Below are 14,221 nucleotides of genomic sequence, written 5' to 3'. Positions count from 1 at the left end.
GTGCCTAGGAAAGCAGGAGAGGATGTCCTAACTGCTTGGGCAGCTGCCACCCTTATGGGAGATACAGATGGGAGTTCTAGGCTCCTGGCTTCAGCCTGGTCCAGCCATGGCTGTTGCAGCCATCTGGGGAGTGAACCAGCAGATGGAAGATCTCTTTCTCTTTTTTTCTGTCCCTCTCTTTAATTCTTCCTTTCAAATAAATAATTAAATAAATCTTTAAAAAAAATAAATTAAGGGGCTGGCGCTGTGGCACAGCAGGTTAATACTCTGGCCTGAAGCGCCGGCATCCCACGTGGGCGCCGGTTCGAGACCTGGCTACTCCACTTCTGATCCAGCTCTCTGCTATGGCCTGAGAAAGCAGTGGAAGATGGTCCAAGTCCTTGGGCCCCTGCACCCTCGTGGGAGACCTGGAAGAAGCTCCTGGCTTCAGATCAACGCAGCTCCAGCCATTGTGGCCAATTGGGGAGTGAACCATTGGAAGGAAGACCTCTCTCTCTCTCTCTCTCTGCCTCTCCTCTCTCTGTGTAACTCTTTCAACTAAAATAATAAATCTTTTTTAAAAATTAATTAATTGGCCAGCGCCGCGGCTCACTAGGCTAATCCTCCACCTTGCGGCACCGGCACACCGGGTTCTAGTCCCGGTCAGGGCGCTGGATTCTGTCCCGGTTGCCCCTCTTTCAGGCCAGCTCTCTGCTGTGGCCAGGGAGTGCAGTGGAGGATGGACCAAGTACTTGGGCCCTGCACCCCATGGGAGACCAGGAGAAGTACCTGGCTCCTGCCATCGGATCAGCGCAGTGCGCCGGCCGCGGCAGCCATTGGAGAGTGAACCAACGGCCAAGGAAGACCTTTCTCTCTGTCTCTCTCTCTCACTGTCCACTCTGCCTGTCCAAAAAAAAAAAAAAAAAAAAAAAAAAAATTAAATTAATTAAAAAGGCATCTGATGCATGACAGAAAGGTTTTAAAAACATTGGAACTTCATGAATATTATAAAAAAGATTTTCCAATATAGATTCTATTACACTTTTAATTTATTTTTAAGTAACTTTCAAAATCATAAATCACTCCAATGTTCATTCTAAAGTACTGTTCACACACTGACACTATTTGTGACACCTCTCAAATAGAGAAAATCAACATCAATGAGAAATACACTTAAATGGGAGTTGGGGACTCTGGGTAATAATCGTGGCACAGGCACTAACAAAGTGTGAATCCTTACACACTTTAACCTTTCTGTCATGATGAAGAGCATAAGGAAGTAAAGACTCTAACAAGTAATTTAGTCTCACTGGGAGAGACAACTAACATCAAAACATTCAGACCTAAAATTAGGAATGCAAGGCGCAAATTCAGTGATGGAGGTGGATTAAGAGTGACAAAAGGTTTCACATGTAAACCATGCGCTACTTAATGATACAAATGGGCAGCTTATAAAACACCAGGAAGAGTATTCCAAGGAGGAATTATAAGAGGGTTTCATTGATTGGCGGTTCATGATGGAGACTAGGTGAAGAATGCAGGAACACCTATAAACATAAACCTATAAAAAGCCATTTGCTTTTTAATTACCAAAAAGTAATAATTAATCATTTCTAAGTGTGTAGTCAAATTTTAAACAAGCCTGTTATCCTTTTTCATTCTTCTAGTGAAATACATATAAGTTGTCATTGCAATCATCTTAAAGCATACACTTCAGTTGTATTAACTACACTTACACTGTGGTACAACCAATCTCCAATCTTTCTCATCTGCAAAACAGAAACTCTGCAGCCAAAACAGAAACCTCTACCATTTCCCCTTTCTCCCAGTCCCCACTTTGTTTCTGAGTTTGATTACTCTAGTTACCTCATACAAGAGGAATTAGCACTGGCTTCTAGAGGTTTATTCCATTTAGCATACCGTCCTGATATCCTTACACACATTGTACCTAATGCCAATGCCTGTGTAGAAATTGAACTACATACTCACAGAATTTCTTCACATATTGAATTATCTCATATCATTTTAAGTAGCATTCCCAAAGGGGCTGAAAGCATGTCTTCTCTCTAAAACACCAATGATCTAAATCCACACAATTTTATGATAAAACTATATATGAGATGGGGCTGGCGCTGTCACACAGCAGGTTAAGTGCTGCCATCACTTATGGGTGCTGGTTCAAGTCCCAACTGCTCCACTTCCAATCCAGCTCCCTGTTAATGCACGGAGGAAAGCAGTGGAGGATGGTCCAAGTAATTTGGCCCCTGCCACCCATGTGGGAGACCCAGAAGAAACTCCAGGGCCCTGGCTTCAGTGTGGTCGAGCCTCAGCCATTGAGGCCACTTCTCTAACTCAGACTTTCAAATAAAGAATATTTAAAAAATAAATGAGAGAGGCCAGCGCCATGGCTCATTAGGCTAATCCTCCGCCTGTGGTGCCAGCGCCCCGGGTTCTAGTCCCGGTTGGGGCACCGGTTCTGTCCCAGTTGCTCCTCTTCCAGTTAAGCTCTCTGCTGTGGCCCAGGAAGGTAGTGGAGAATGGCCCAAGTGCTTGGGTCCTACACTCGCATGGGAGACCAGGAGAAGCACCTGGCTCCTGGCTTCAGATCGGTGCAGTGCACCAGCCATAGCAGCCATTTTAGGGGTGAACCAACGGAAAGAAGACCTTTCTCTCTGTCTCTCTCACTGCCTAACTCTGCCTGTCAAAAAATAAATAAATAAATAAATAAAAGAATAAAAGTAACTAATGAAGTACTAAGACTCTTTACATCAACAAATCTTCCAAAGTCACTCCTGCACAAATTCATTTCATCTACTCCTTAAAATTGGAAAAGTATGTTTTCCCTTTCTGGTAGTCCCTACCTACTTTCTAAATAATGTTCATTTAACCCTTACGAATATTCATATTACTTTCTTTTAACATTTTTTAAAATTTTATTTATTTGAAAAAGTTACAAAGAGAGGTAGAGACAGGGAGAGAGAAATCTTCTACCTACTGCTTCACTCCCCAAGTGGCCACAACGGCTGGAACTGAGTATATTTGAAGCTAAGAGCCAGCAGCTTCTTCCAGGTCTCCCACGTGGCTGCAGGGGACCAAGGACTTAGGCCATCCTCCACTGCTTTCCCAGGTGCATTAATAGAGAGCTGGATCAGAAGTGGAATAGCCAGGACTCAAAACAGCACCCATATGGGATGCCGGCACTGCAGCCTGGGGTTTTAACCCGCTGCGCCACAGCACTGGCCCATCATATTACTTTTAAATTGTCTAACCTGCACCTATTACCAGCAAAATGCCAAGGTAGGAAAAGTATCATAAAACTTTTATAAACTTTGAAGTACTGGGGCCAGTGCTTTGGCATAATAGGTTAGGCTTCTGCCTGCAGTACCGGCATTCCATGTGAGTGCCAGTTCCCGTCCTGGCTGCTCCTCTTCCAAATCTGCTCCCTGCTGGTGGCCCAGGAGAGCAGTGGAGTATGGCCCAAGTGCTTGGGCCTCTGTGTCCATGTGGGAAACCCAGAGAAGGCTCTTGGCTCCCAGCTTTGGATCGGTCCAGCTCTGGCCATTGCAGCCATTTGGGGAGTGAACCAGCAGATGGAAGATCTTTCTCTCTGTCTTCCCCTCTCTCTGCCTGTAACTCTATCTCTCAAATAAATAAATAAAACCTTAAATGAAAAAAAAAAAAAAAACTCTGAAGTACTAAGTATACAATAGTCTATTAAAATGCATGATAAATTGATTTAAATAAACCAAAAAGAAAAAAAAAAACACCAGAAAATAGTAATAATTACTAGTTTTATTGTTGAACATCCACACCTTGTAAGAATAATTAAATTATGAGATGATCCAGGAAGTCTGTTTAAAATCAGCAGCTTAAAGGTTAAAGCAATATTTTTCCGCAGGGTTAAATTTCGGATTAGATTCAGTTAAAAATTCACAGTAAATTTACACGTAAATGTAAGCCACTGTAAGTACAGAAGAGTATAGAGTGTATCTTCCAAACAAGTAGATGAGGAAAAGTGAAAAAATAAACTTCAATCCAAAAAATAAAAGGAGAAAAAAATGCAGAAAGTACAAACTGTAAGATAGCAGAAAAAGTCTAAATTCACTCACTCAACAATCATAGAATGGCAACAAAAACCAGATGGTGTTTTTAGGCTCTAGGTATACGCAGGAAATCAAAATCATTAAAAAAAAAAAAACTTGCCCTCAATTAGTTTCTATTGTAGAGTAGAAAACTTAACAAATGAAATAAATGAATAAATCACACAGCATGACATCTGATGATGAGCACAAGGACAATGCATCCAATGGAAACCCTTGAGGACTGCGGAAGCCTTGTCAGGAAAGGCATCACTGAGCAGGTAATATTCCAAAACATGAGAAAGAGATAAGATATCAAACCGTGTGGACAAATGGAGTAAGACCATTACAGGCAAAGGAACAGCAAGTGCAAATATCCTGAGGAGGTTAGAGTAGAACAAACAGGAGTAAGAGGTAAGACCAGACATGAAGCAGAACCGAGTCATACAAGACCCAAGGGACCACACTGAAACTCTGGCTTTTACTCTGAGTTAAAGCAGTAGTCCTTGGAGGATATCATTGAGAGGACAAAGATGATCTGATTTATTTTCTTTAGGAGGGTCACTCTAGATGCCGTGATGTAGACTGAAAGAGGAAGCAGCAGACTAGTCAGATGGCTAATGCAACAACACAAGTGACAATCCTAACTTGGACAAGTGAAGGTGGTGGGAAGAGCTGAGAGGGGCTGGCGCTGTGACGTAGTGGGTAAAGCCACTGCCTGTGACGCCAGCATTCCAGACGGGTGCCAGTTCAAGTCCTGGCTGCTCCACTTCCAATCCAGCTCCCTGCTAATGCACCCGAGTCAGACACCCACATACCATACTGGAGGGTCGGGGTTTGAATCCTGGCCCCAGGTCGGATTCCAGCCTCCAGCTGATGTGCACCCTGCGGGGGCAACACGTGACGCTCAAGTGGTTGGGGCCTTGTTACCTGCACGCAAGGCCTGGATTGAGTTCCCACTTCTGGGCTTCTAGGGAATGAAACAATGGAATATTGCTATCTCTGTCACTGTTTTGCTCATACTTCCTTTTTTTTTTTTTTTTAAGATTTTATTTATGTATTTGAGAGGTAGAGTTACAGACAGTGAAACAGAGAGAGAGAAAGAGAGAGAGGTATTCCATCACCTGGTCCACTCCCCAAATGGCCACAAGTGCCAGAGCCCCGTCGATCTGAAGCCAGAAGCCAAGAGCTTCTTCCTGGTCTCCCACGTGGATGCAGGGGCCCAAGCACTTGGGCCATCTTCCATTGCTTTCCCAGGACACAGCAGAGAGCTGAATCAGAAGTGGAGCAGCCGGGACATGAACCGGCGACTATATGGGATGCTGGCACTGCAGGTAGAGGCTTAACCTACTGCACTGCAGTGCCGACTCCTCTCATTCTTTCAAATAAGATTAAAAAACAAAACAAAACAAAACAAAAAAAAAACTCCAGCAATATGCTGCTTACAACAGCATAAAAAAATACGAGCATAGAGAAAAGTCAAAAGTTAAAAAGACGTCAAGTTATTCATAACCTGAGCGGGCCTCAACAGAGAGCTAAACATCTCGCATCTCTACCATCTCCAACTCCTCTGTCGCTTAACAGTTTGGCATCTGTTTACCCTGTTTTCCCGACACACTGCTTCTTGCGGATTGGGATGTCACACCCTCACATCTAAAGACAACCACATCTTAGAACAGCATCCAGTTGGTAGGAAGCGCAGTGTACTGAACGCTACTTCTCTTTCACCCCAAATGTTAACTAAATGGGAGAACGGGCTGTTTCTCTCCCACGATGACACCAAGTAAAGTTGTTGGTCGCCTGTACCAATTTCTCCTCTTCCAAAGTGGCATGCCAATCCTCCGTGAGAAGCTTAGCAAACAGGGGATCACGTTCCGCTGCTCCTAAATAAGGCTTTTCACCGAGCTGCCAAACCAGCCTGCCCGCCCCGGGATCAGGCCAGAGCCCCCCCTTGCCCCAGCACACCCGCACTCCCCGCACTCCCTCCAGGACCGCAAAGAATGCGCTTAAAGCCCCGGGGAGCAGGCAACGCCCAACTCTGGCAACCTGGGGAGGCTCTAGGAAAGAAACAAAAAAAGACACCAAGAGCACTGCAGGATGACGCGCTGGGAAAGAGTCAGCCAGAAATGCTCGGCTCCCCCAGCTCTTCAAACTCCCAGGAGCTCACCTGCTGTGCCAGCGGTCTGCGAGCCAGCCCCTCGCGCGCGCCTATCCCAGTCTCTTAACTTCCGGCTCCAGTAGGAAGTGCGGTAGAAAGACTGGAAGTCCCGCCTCCGCGGAAAGTGAGCGACGGCCGCGGACGCTGCGAGCATTATTAACGCTGGAGGCCTGGTCAGCGCACCCAAGACCAAACTCCGCCCCGGTGCCGCCCCAGTGATTGGCTTGGGGCTGAAGCTTGGGATGACAGAGCAACTTAGTGCGTGTCCCTGTTGCAGTTTGCTTGATATTACGAAAGCGTGTTATTTTATACCCGTATGAGATTCATCTGCATGCTTATTGAGAGTCTACCACGCAGGAGACATGTGGTGGAGACAGTTTTGATGCCTCTAAAACTGACCGCCCCCCCCCCAAAAAAAGTTGTTCTTATTAATCAGTTAACACATAAGGCAGAATTAAAGTAAATGCCAAAAATAAAGTAAATGTAATTATTGAAAAGGAAAAACCAACTAACTACAGGAACCCGAGTCTGACCTAGTGGTTAAGACGCCTGTTGGGGCGCCTGCGTCCTCTATGAAGCTCCTGCTGCTCTGCTCCCAGTGCCAGCTTCCTGGTTATGGCTCAAATTCATATACACCCAGAGGGGAGGCCTGGGCTTGATTCCTGGCTTAGAGCTGAGTGAACCGGTGGATTGGGGGGGAGCATTCCTGCTCCCTTGCACTCTTGCTGTCTCGCTCTCCCCCCCCTCCCCCTCCCATCCCAAATAAGTTTAAAAAAAATTAAAATGTCAAATGTGATTCTAGACAACGTATAAAAAAAAGAAAAACTACCTTAGAGATGTGAATTTCTTTTTTTTTTAAGATTTATTTATTTATTTGGAAGAGTTTCAGAGAGATAGAGAGAGAGAGAAAGAGAGAGAGAGAGAGAGAATGAGACTGACTTCCATCCACTAGTTCACTCCCTGAATGACCACAACAGCTGGCCGGAGCTGCACCTATCCAAAGCCAGGATCCAGGAGCTTCTTCTGGGTCTTTCACGCCGGTGAAGGGGCCTAATCACTTGGTTCTTCTTCCACTGCTTTCCCAGGCCATAGCAGAGAGCTGGATTGGATGTGGAGCAGCCAGGACTCAAACTGGCGCCCATATGGGATGCTGGCACTGCAGGTGGCAGCCTTACTCGCTAGGCCACAGTGCCAGCCCCGAGGTAATAGTCTTGCTGAACGTTAAAGTTTGAGCATATTTCAACAGGTAGAAATAGATACCCATTGAGAATCCAGAACGCAGACTGAGAAAGTTTGTTCCCTAAAATAACTTGAAGAAGCTTTGCTGTTGGAAATTCCAGCAGTAAGAATGGAACATCCCACCCTGGCCTGAAGGATGTGCACCATCATGTGGGTCATTTTGACACCTTCCTCATCCAAGTATAGAGCTCCAAATAAAGGGCTTTCAGATACAACATCTCACTTTTGTTTTAACTTTAGTTTCAAGGACTCGAGACCTTGAAGCAGCATCATAGCCCAAGCCTGAGCCTAATGCTTAAACTCTAGCAAATCCCTGCTACCTCATCTCTTCATTTTTTTTTTTAACTTAGATATCCTTAGTTCTGTTGAAACACAAGGAAGTCCAGGTAAACAGGTTAAATGCTGTGTATTAACATCTATGCTGTATCTGTGTTTCTATGACAACCAGGCAGAGCCTGGTGGCTGATACATTTTCTGCCATGTAACTCCTTGGCTGACAGCCACTATTGTGTAAATCCTGGATAGACAGAGGCCAGTGCTTCTGTTATTGGCTGCTGCTGTTGCTGCTGATGCTGGGTAAAGCATGTCCCGTCTACCATCGGATCCATGAGTGTTCTTCCAGTTTCCAGGCTCTGAGCGCTTCCATGTCCAAGGTGGCTGAGCACAGATCCAACATCTCTGGTGTGTGACTGCCCTTGTTTCAGCAAGTTAATAAACCCAACTCTGTTGGACTACAAATGGTCATTATCAAATGGCCTTTATCATGATCTAACTATGTCTCCTGCATTCATGAAGGTTAGCAAGCACCTTCAGCCTCAACTTAGACAAAACCTGAAGCAGAACAAAGGTTGATTATTTACTGAGGTTCATCTGTGCCCTGAAAAGATCTCTGGGCTTTTTAACATGAAAGTGCTTAAACTACCTTTTTTGTAGAGAAAGACCAGTTTTGTTTATATTTATTTATTTATTTTATAGATTTAAAGAGAGGCAAAGAAGGAGAGACAGAAACAGAGACAGAGAGATCTTCCATTTGCTAGTTCACTCCCCGAATGTCTACAATAGCCAGCTGAGCAAGGCTGAAGCCAGGAGCCAGGAGCTTAATCTGGGTCTCCTATATGGGTGCAGAGACCCAAACACTTGGACCATCTTCTGCTGCTCTCCCAGGTGCATTAGCAGGGACCTGGATCATGAGTGGAGCAGATGGGACACAAAATGGCACTCATATGGGATGCCCAGTGTCTTAACCTACCACACCACAATGCTGGCCCAAGAAAAAGTAGTTTTTGAAAATCACTTGCATCCACTAAATTCAGACCAGCCCCACAACAGATATATAAAACACAAATCTTCCTTTTCTTTGTAAAATACTTCTTTCTCTCCATTAAATTGTGGCAATACTTGCCTAGTTTCACTTAAACTGAAAGGATGCCTCTTTCCTGTCAGTCTTTGCACATTGATCCAGTGCACTGCCACCTCAATCGGGTTACTGTCTTACTTTCTCTGCTAAACTTCTCCCATAAAAGAAATCTATACACTCTGCCTCTCATTCCTCACTTCTCACTTTAATCCTTTTCAGCCAAGCCTTCGGGCTTTTCTCCTCACTCAGTCCTTCCAAAATTACTTTCTCTGAAGTCATCAGTTGGGGCCAGCGCAGTGGCATAGTAAAGCTGCCGCCTGCAGTGCCAGCATCCCATATGGGCACCAGTTCGAGTCCTGGCTGCTCCACTTCCGATCCAGCTCTCTGCTATGGCTTGGGAAAGCAGTAGAGGATGCCCCAAGTCCTTGGGCCTTTGCACCCACATGGGAAGATCTGGAAGAAGTTTCTGGCTCCTGGCTTCAAATCAGTGCAGCTCTGGCCATTGTGGCCAATTTGGGAGTGAACCAGAGGATGGAAGACCTCTCTCTCTCTGCCTCTCCTTCTCTCTCTGTGTAACTCTTTCAAATAAATAAATATTAAAAAAAAAAAAACATGTGGGGGCACATCTGCCCGTGGACTTGCGCTTGTATGGCGTGTTCCTGCTTCCTTTAAAAAAAAGTCATCAGTGACTTGAAATCACTGGATTTCTCTCCCTGCATTCCAGATTTCTTTATAACATAGGCTTACAGAATTCATTATTTTCCTTTGTTATAAAAAAAGAAAAAAAGTAAAGCATTGTGGGAAAAAAAGCTCAAACTTGAAAGTCAAGTATTTTCATTGCAGTTCATCCTGTGTCTCATGACTCATGCCTTAAGTAACTATTCAGTAAGTGCCAGCTTTACAGTAAACATTCTTTTTAAGCCCTGGCTATCTAGCAGTGAAACTGAAATGCAGTCCTGGAGAAACATATGTTCAAATGGTGTGAGACATAAATAAATACATAATTTCAAGTTGTGCAAAGTGCAATAAAATAAGTAGATGGGAGAGGACAACAAAGTAGGAGAGTAGAGGGAGGTGAACCTCAAAGGTGTATTTGACCTGAGAGCTACAAGAGAAGGATCCAGTAATAGAGAAAAACTGGAGGAAACGCATTGCAGCCCTAAAGAATGGCAAATGTGGAAGTCCTGAGCAGGCAAGTACTGATTTACAGCTTTTCAAGATCTTTCTAGTGCCACAGGTTAAAGGCAGCGGAGAGGGAAGTGGTTGAGCAGAGAGGCCACTTAAGAGCAATCATAGCAGGCCTACTTGTGGCGCAGCAGGTTAAGCATCTGCTTGCAACGCTGCACGCCATACAGGAGTGCCAATTTGAGTCTTGACTGCTCCGCTCCTGAACCAGTTTCCTGCTAATGTGTCTGGAAAAACAGTGGAAAATTGTCCAAGTACTTGGGCCCCTGTCATTCCTATGGGAGATCTGGTTGGAGTTCCATGCTCCTGGCTTTGTCCTGGCTCAGCCCTGGCCTTTGTGGCCATTTAAGGAGTGAGCCAGCAGATGGAAGATCTCTTTCTCTTTCTGTCTCTTACTCTTTCTCCGGCACTCTGCCTTTCAAATAGGTAAGTTGTTTTTTTTTTTTTTTTTTTAAGAGCTATTGTAGCCTTTTTTTTTTTTTTTTTTTTTTTTTTTTTGACAGGCAGAGTTAGACAGTGAGAGAGGGACAGAGAGAAAGGCCTTCCTTTTCTGTTGGCTCACCCCCCAAATGGCCACCACGGCCAGCACGCTGCGGCCGGCACGCTGCGCCGATCTGAAGCCAGGAGCCAGGCGCTTCCTCCTGGTCTCCCATGCGGGTGCAGGGCCCAAGAACCTGGGTCATCCTCCACTGCCTTCCCGGGCCACAGCAGAGAGCCGAAGAGGAGCAACTGGGACAGAATCCAGTGCCCCAACCGGGACTAGAACCCCGGGGTGCCGGCGCCACAGGCAGAGGATTAGCCAAGTGAGCCACAGCGCCAGCCCTATTGTAGCCATTTCATCTAGAGCACACACACACACACACACACACACACACACAACAAAGGTGGTTTAAATCAGAGAGGTAGGCGCAAAACAGGAAGACTGGGGTTGCAACTTAGAGGTCAAGTAAGATAAGAGACAGTGGTTAGTTTGGATTTTGCAAGATAAATGTCAGTGTTCCTGACAAGGAGTGTTGACAGAATGGTGGACTCAAAGCCAGACTGGAATGAGTTAAAGTGGAAAGAAAATTGAAAGAACATAAGCCAGATGACCTTTCTAAAAAGTGACCTCTGTACCAAATGCAGCAAACATTTTTCAGTCAGTATCATGTTGGATGTCTCTGCTGCATTTATACTTTGACAGTTCACTACTTGAAGCTAGACGTTCAGTGGTTCCTTTTTCTTCTTTCTGGAGTGTGTGGGTGTGAAGGGAATGTTACAAACCACTTTGGAAAGCTGATCAATAGTACCCATATGCATGCAAATTTTTTTTGCACATGATTTCAGTGAGTTCATCAGTCCTTCCAAGTCCATCAAGAAGCCCTGAATGAGACCATGGGTCCCAGATCAAGAATACTGTATCCTTATTTGGCTGGCCTCTTCTTCCCTCCTGGGTTCCTCATTCCCTTACTTTCTCTCTCCTGGCATCAGTTCAGTCTTCTGCTCTTCTTGTTCACCCTCTCAGGGGCCCATCCACTTTCTTGATTTTTGTTATTGGAGCAGTGACACCAATTTTAGTCAAGAACATGTTGGAGTTGTAGAGTAACTTGAAAGAAGATCAAGACCAGTTAAGCTCACTAAATTTTGGGAAATTTACTTTTTAAAATTTACTTATTTTGAAAGAGAGAGAGAGAGAAATTGAACATCTACTGGTTCACATCCCAAATGTCTGCAACAGCTGGGGCTCGCCAGGTTGAAGCCAGAAAACTAGAATTCAATCCAGGTATCCCTTATGAATGGCAAGGACTAAGTAGGTAAGCCATCACCTGCTGTCTCCCAGGGTATGCATGAGCAGGAAGCTAGATCAGAAGTGGAGCCAGGACTTGAATCTAGGGACTCTGATAATGGAATGTTGACGTCCTAAGCAATGTCTTTAGCCACTTAGCCAAACACCCACCCCTTGGAGATTTCTTTGATCTCAGTGTTGCTAGACATCAAAGGAATTTAGGTTATGAATAATTCTTCATAAGACCAATCTAAAAAAAGGTTTATATGAGAAAAAAATCAATCTGGCCCACCTCCTAGTGCCTGAAACCATCTGTGTCTGTCTTCCTAGGTCCTCCTAGCTCCTTTCCTGGAGTCGTGGCTCTCAAGCTGGATTTACTGTGGTAGTGGGCAGCCTCACAACATTCCCTGTCACTCAGCCCTGGGAGTGAGCCCAGCCTCCCCACGAGGGGAAGCAAGGTCAGCCTGGTGCCCACATGAGAAGGAGGGGGAAATGCCTAAAAAACAAGAGCGGTGTGAGGAAGAAGGTTAGAAACAAGAAACACAACTAAGAGCATCAAGAAAAGTACTGTAGATTTAGCTAAATACCCATGAATGCCAGAGATGGCAGAAGAATAGAGCGTTTTGCTATTCTTATAATGCTGTACAGAAGTTATCAGTTTGTGCACAGTGTGGAAAAACAGCGTTCATGGTGAAGTCTTCTGATTATGTCAAAAAGCATGCTGGCATGTACAGTACAATGGTGGTGCACGCTAAGATTTCTGGGAAGCACAAGTATGCCATGGTGGCAAATGTCTCAGTATACTTGCCTGTGCCAGTCCTTTAACTGATGTTGAGTGTGCTGAGTGTGAATGAGGTTATGGGATCATGGAGGCAGAATATTCAAATTCAATTGCTCTTTTTGCCATAACTTTCTCTGTAAAGATGATCAATTTGGATATCAAGCCAGCTGCCAGGTTTTAGAGGCAGAAACATTGAAATGTGCTTCATGCATTTGGCTTTGTCAGCATTCGTATTATGTCCATGTGTAAGGCTTGTTTCTGTGATGATCCTACAAGGGGCAAAGTGTTCAAGCAAGACAAAGGAAAACAGCCTCCTTGCCTTAAAGGTGGACATGAAACTCAGGAGACCAAGGATCTCAGCATGTCAACATGCTCCTTAAAATTTGGCAGGCAGGCTGGAGGTGAACAGGGTAATGAGGAAAAAAAAGGGGGTGGGGATGCACAAAGGAGCTTCTGGGTATGCTGCGTACTGGGAGAAACTTTCATCTGTCAAATATGGGGAGTGCGGCTACCATGGTGAGAAAGAGGGTGAGGATGAAGCAGAGAATGAGGAGGAGAAGGAGGAAGGCAGAAAAGATTCAAATGCTGAGTCATCAGAAACGTGAATTGAGCAAGGACCTATGCCAGTGGTTATGCACACTATGAGGAGCAAGAGAACCAGGAGAGCTGCTTGCCTGTTGGTGACCACGTGAGAGACGAGGAGAAATGTGTGTTTGCTGGATGGAGGCAGATGTACAGATGTTCAAAACAATATCACTGGGGCCGGTGCTGTCTCTCACATGGTCTTCAATAATGAGCCGCGGCACCGGCCTTTCTTTCTTTTTGAATACATCTGGTATTTCACATAAAAAAAAGAAAAGTATCAAAAGCTACTTTTCTCATCGCATAAATTCCCAAACTTCTAGATCCTTCCTCCTCCCTTCTTCCTCAAAAGCAATGAGCCATTTGCTGGGAGTGCAACAGCAGCAGATCAAAGTATTCTCCAGTCTTCTTCATTTGAACTTTTGACACTTTCTGACCTGCCACTATTCCTTTTGGCATGCGGATTATGATGGCTGATTTTATTTATTTATGAAAATATTTATTTGACAGGGAGGGAGGGTGGGAGGGAGAGTGAGTGAGAGAGAGAGAGAGAGGGAGAGAGATCCCTGATTCACTCCCCCAGATGCTGTCAAAAGAGCTGCGTCAGGCTGAAGCCAGATCAGAACTCAACTAGGACTCCCATGTGGGTGGCACAGACCCAGGTAGCTGAGCCATCACCTGCTGCCTCCCAGGGGTGCAGAAGCATGCCAGGACTTGAACCCAGGCACTCCTATATGGAATGCAAGTGTCCTTAGAGGCATCTTAACCATTGTACCAAAAACCTACTCTCCTTTTATTTAACTTACAAAAACTGTGTACAACATGATGTGTTAAAATAGATGTACATTGTGGAATGGTTAAGTGAAGTTAATGAACATATTCATTACCTCATTTTTTTTGATGGGAAGAACACTTAAAATGTACTCTCTACGATTTTCAAGAATACATTATTAACTATTGTCACCATGCTGTAAAATAGGTTTCCTGAACTTATTTCTCCTAACTGAAATTTTATGTCATTTGTCCAACATCTCCCTTCCCAACCCCACCAGCCCCTGGTGATCACTATTCTCAGTTTCAATTAGTCCAACCTTTT

General features: G+C 44.8%; 1 protein-coding gene and 1 pseudogene across 8 annotated transcripts in view; one reads left to right on the top strand and one right to left on the bottom strand.

The window, feature by feature from the left end:
* The window catches only part of TBCE (tubulin folding cofactor E), an 87,715-nt gene extending 81,421 nt beyond the window's left edge, over positions 1-6,294 (bottom strand). For all 8 annotated transcript variants that reach the window (XM_089311606.1, XM_089311607.1, XM_089311609.1 and 5 more), the window contains exon 1: positions 6,226-6,294. The gene's annotated coding sequence lies outside the window, so the exon portion shown is untranslated. The remainder of the gene's footprint in view (positions 1-6,225) is intronic.
* On the top strand, positions 4,277-13,362 carry LOC138845080 (zinc finger protein 330-like; annotated as a pseudogene).
* Positions 13,363-14,221: the final 859 nt, after the last annotated feature.

The sequence above is a fragment of the Oryctolagus cuniculus genome, chromosome 13 (genome assembly GCF_051225735.1).
Source record: "Oryctolagus cuniculus isolate XC-2025 breed Fujian yellow rabbit chromosome 13, ASM5122573v1, whole genome shotgun sequence".
Taxonomy (NCBI): domain Eukaryota; kingdom Metazoa; phylum Chordata; class Mammalia; order Lagomorpha; family Leporidae; genus Oryctolagus; species Oryctolagus cuniculus.
Note: the sequence above shows the minus strand (reverse complement) of the source record. Positions and strands in the feature narration are given on the sequence as shown.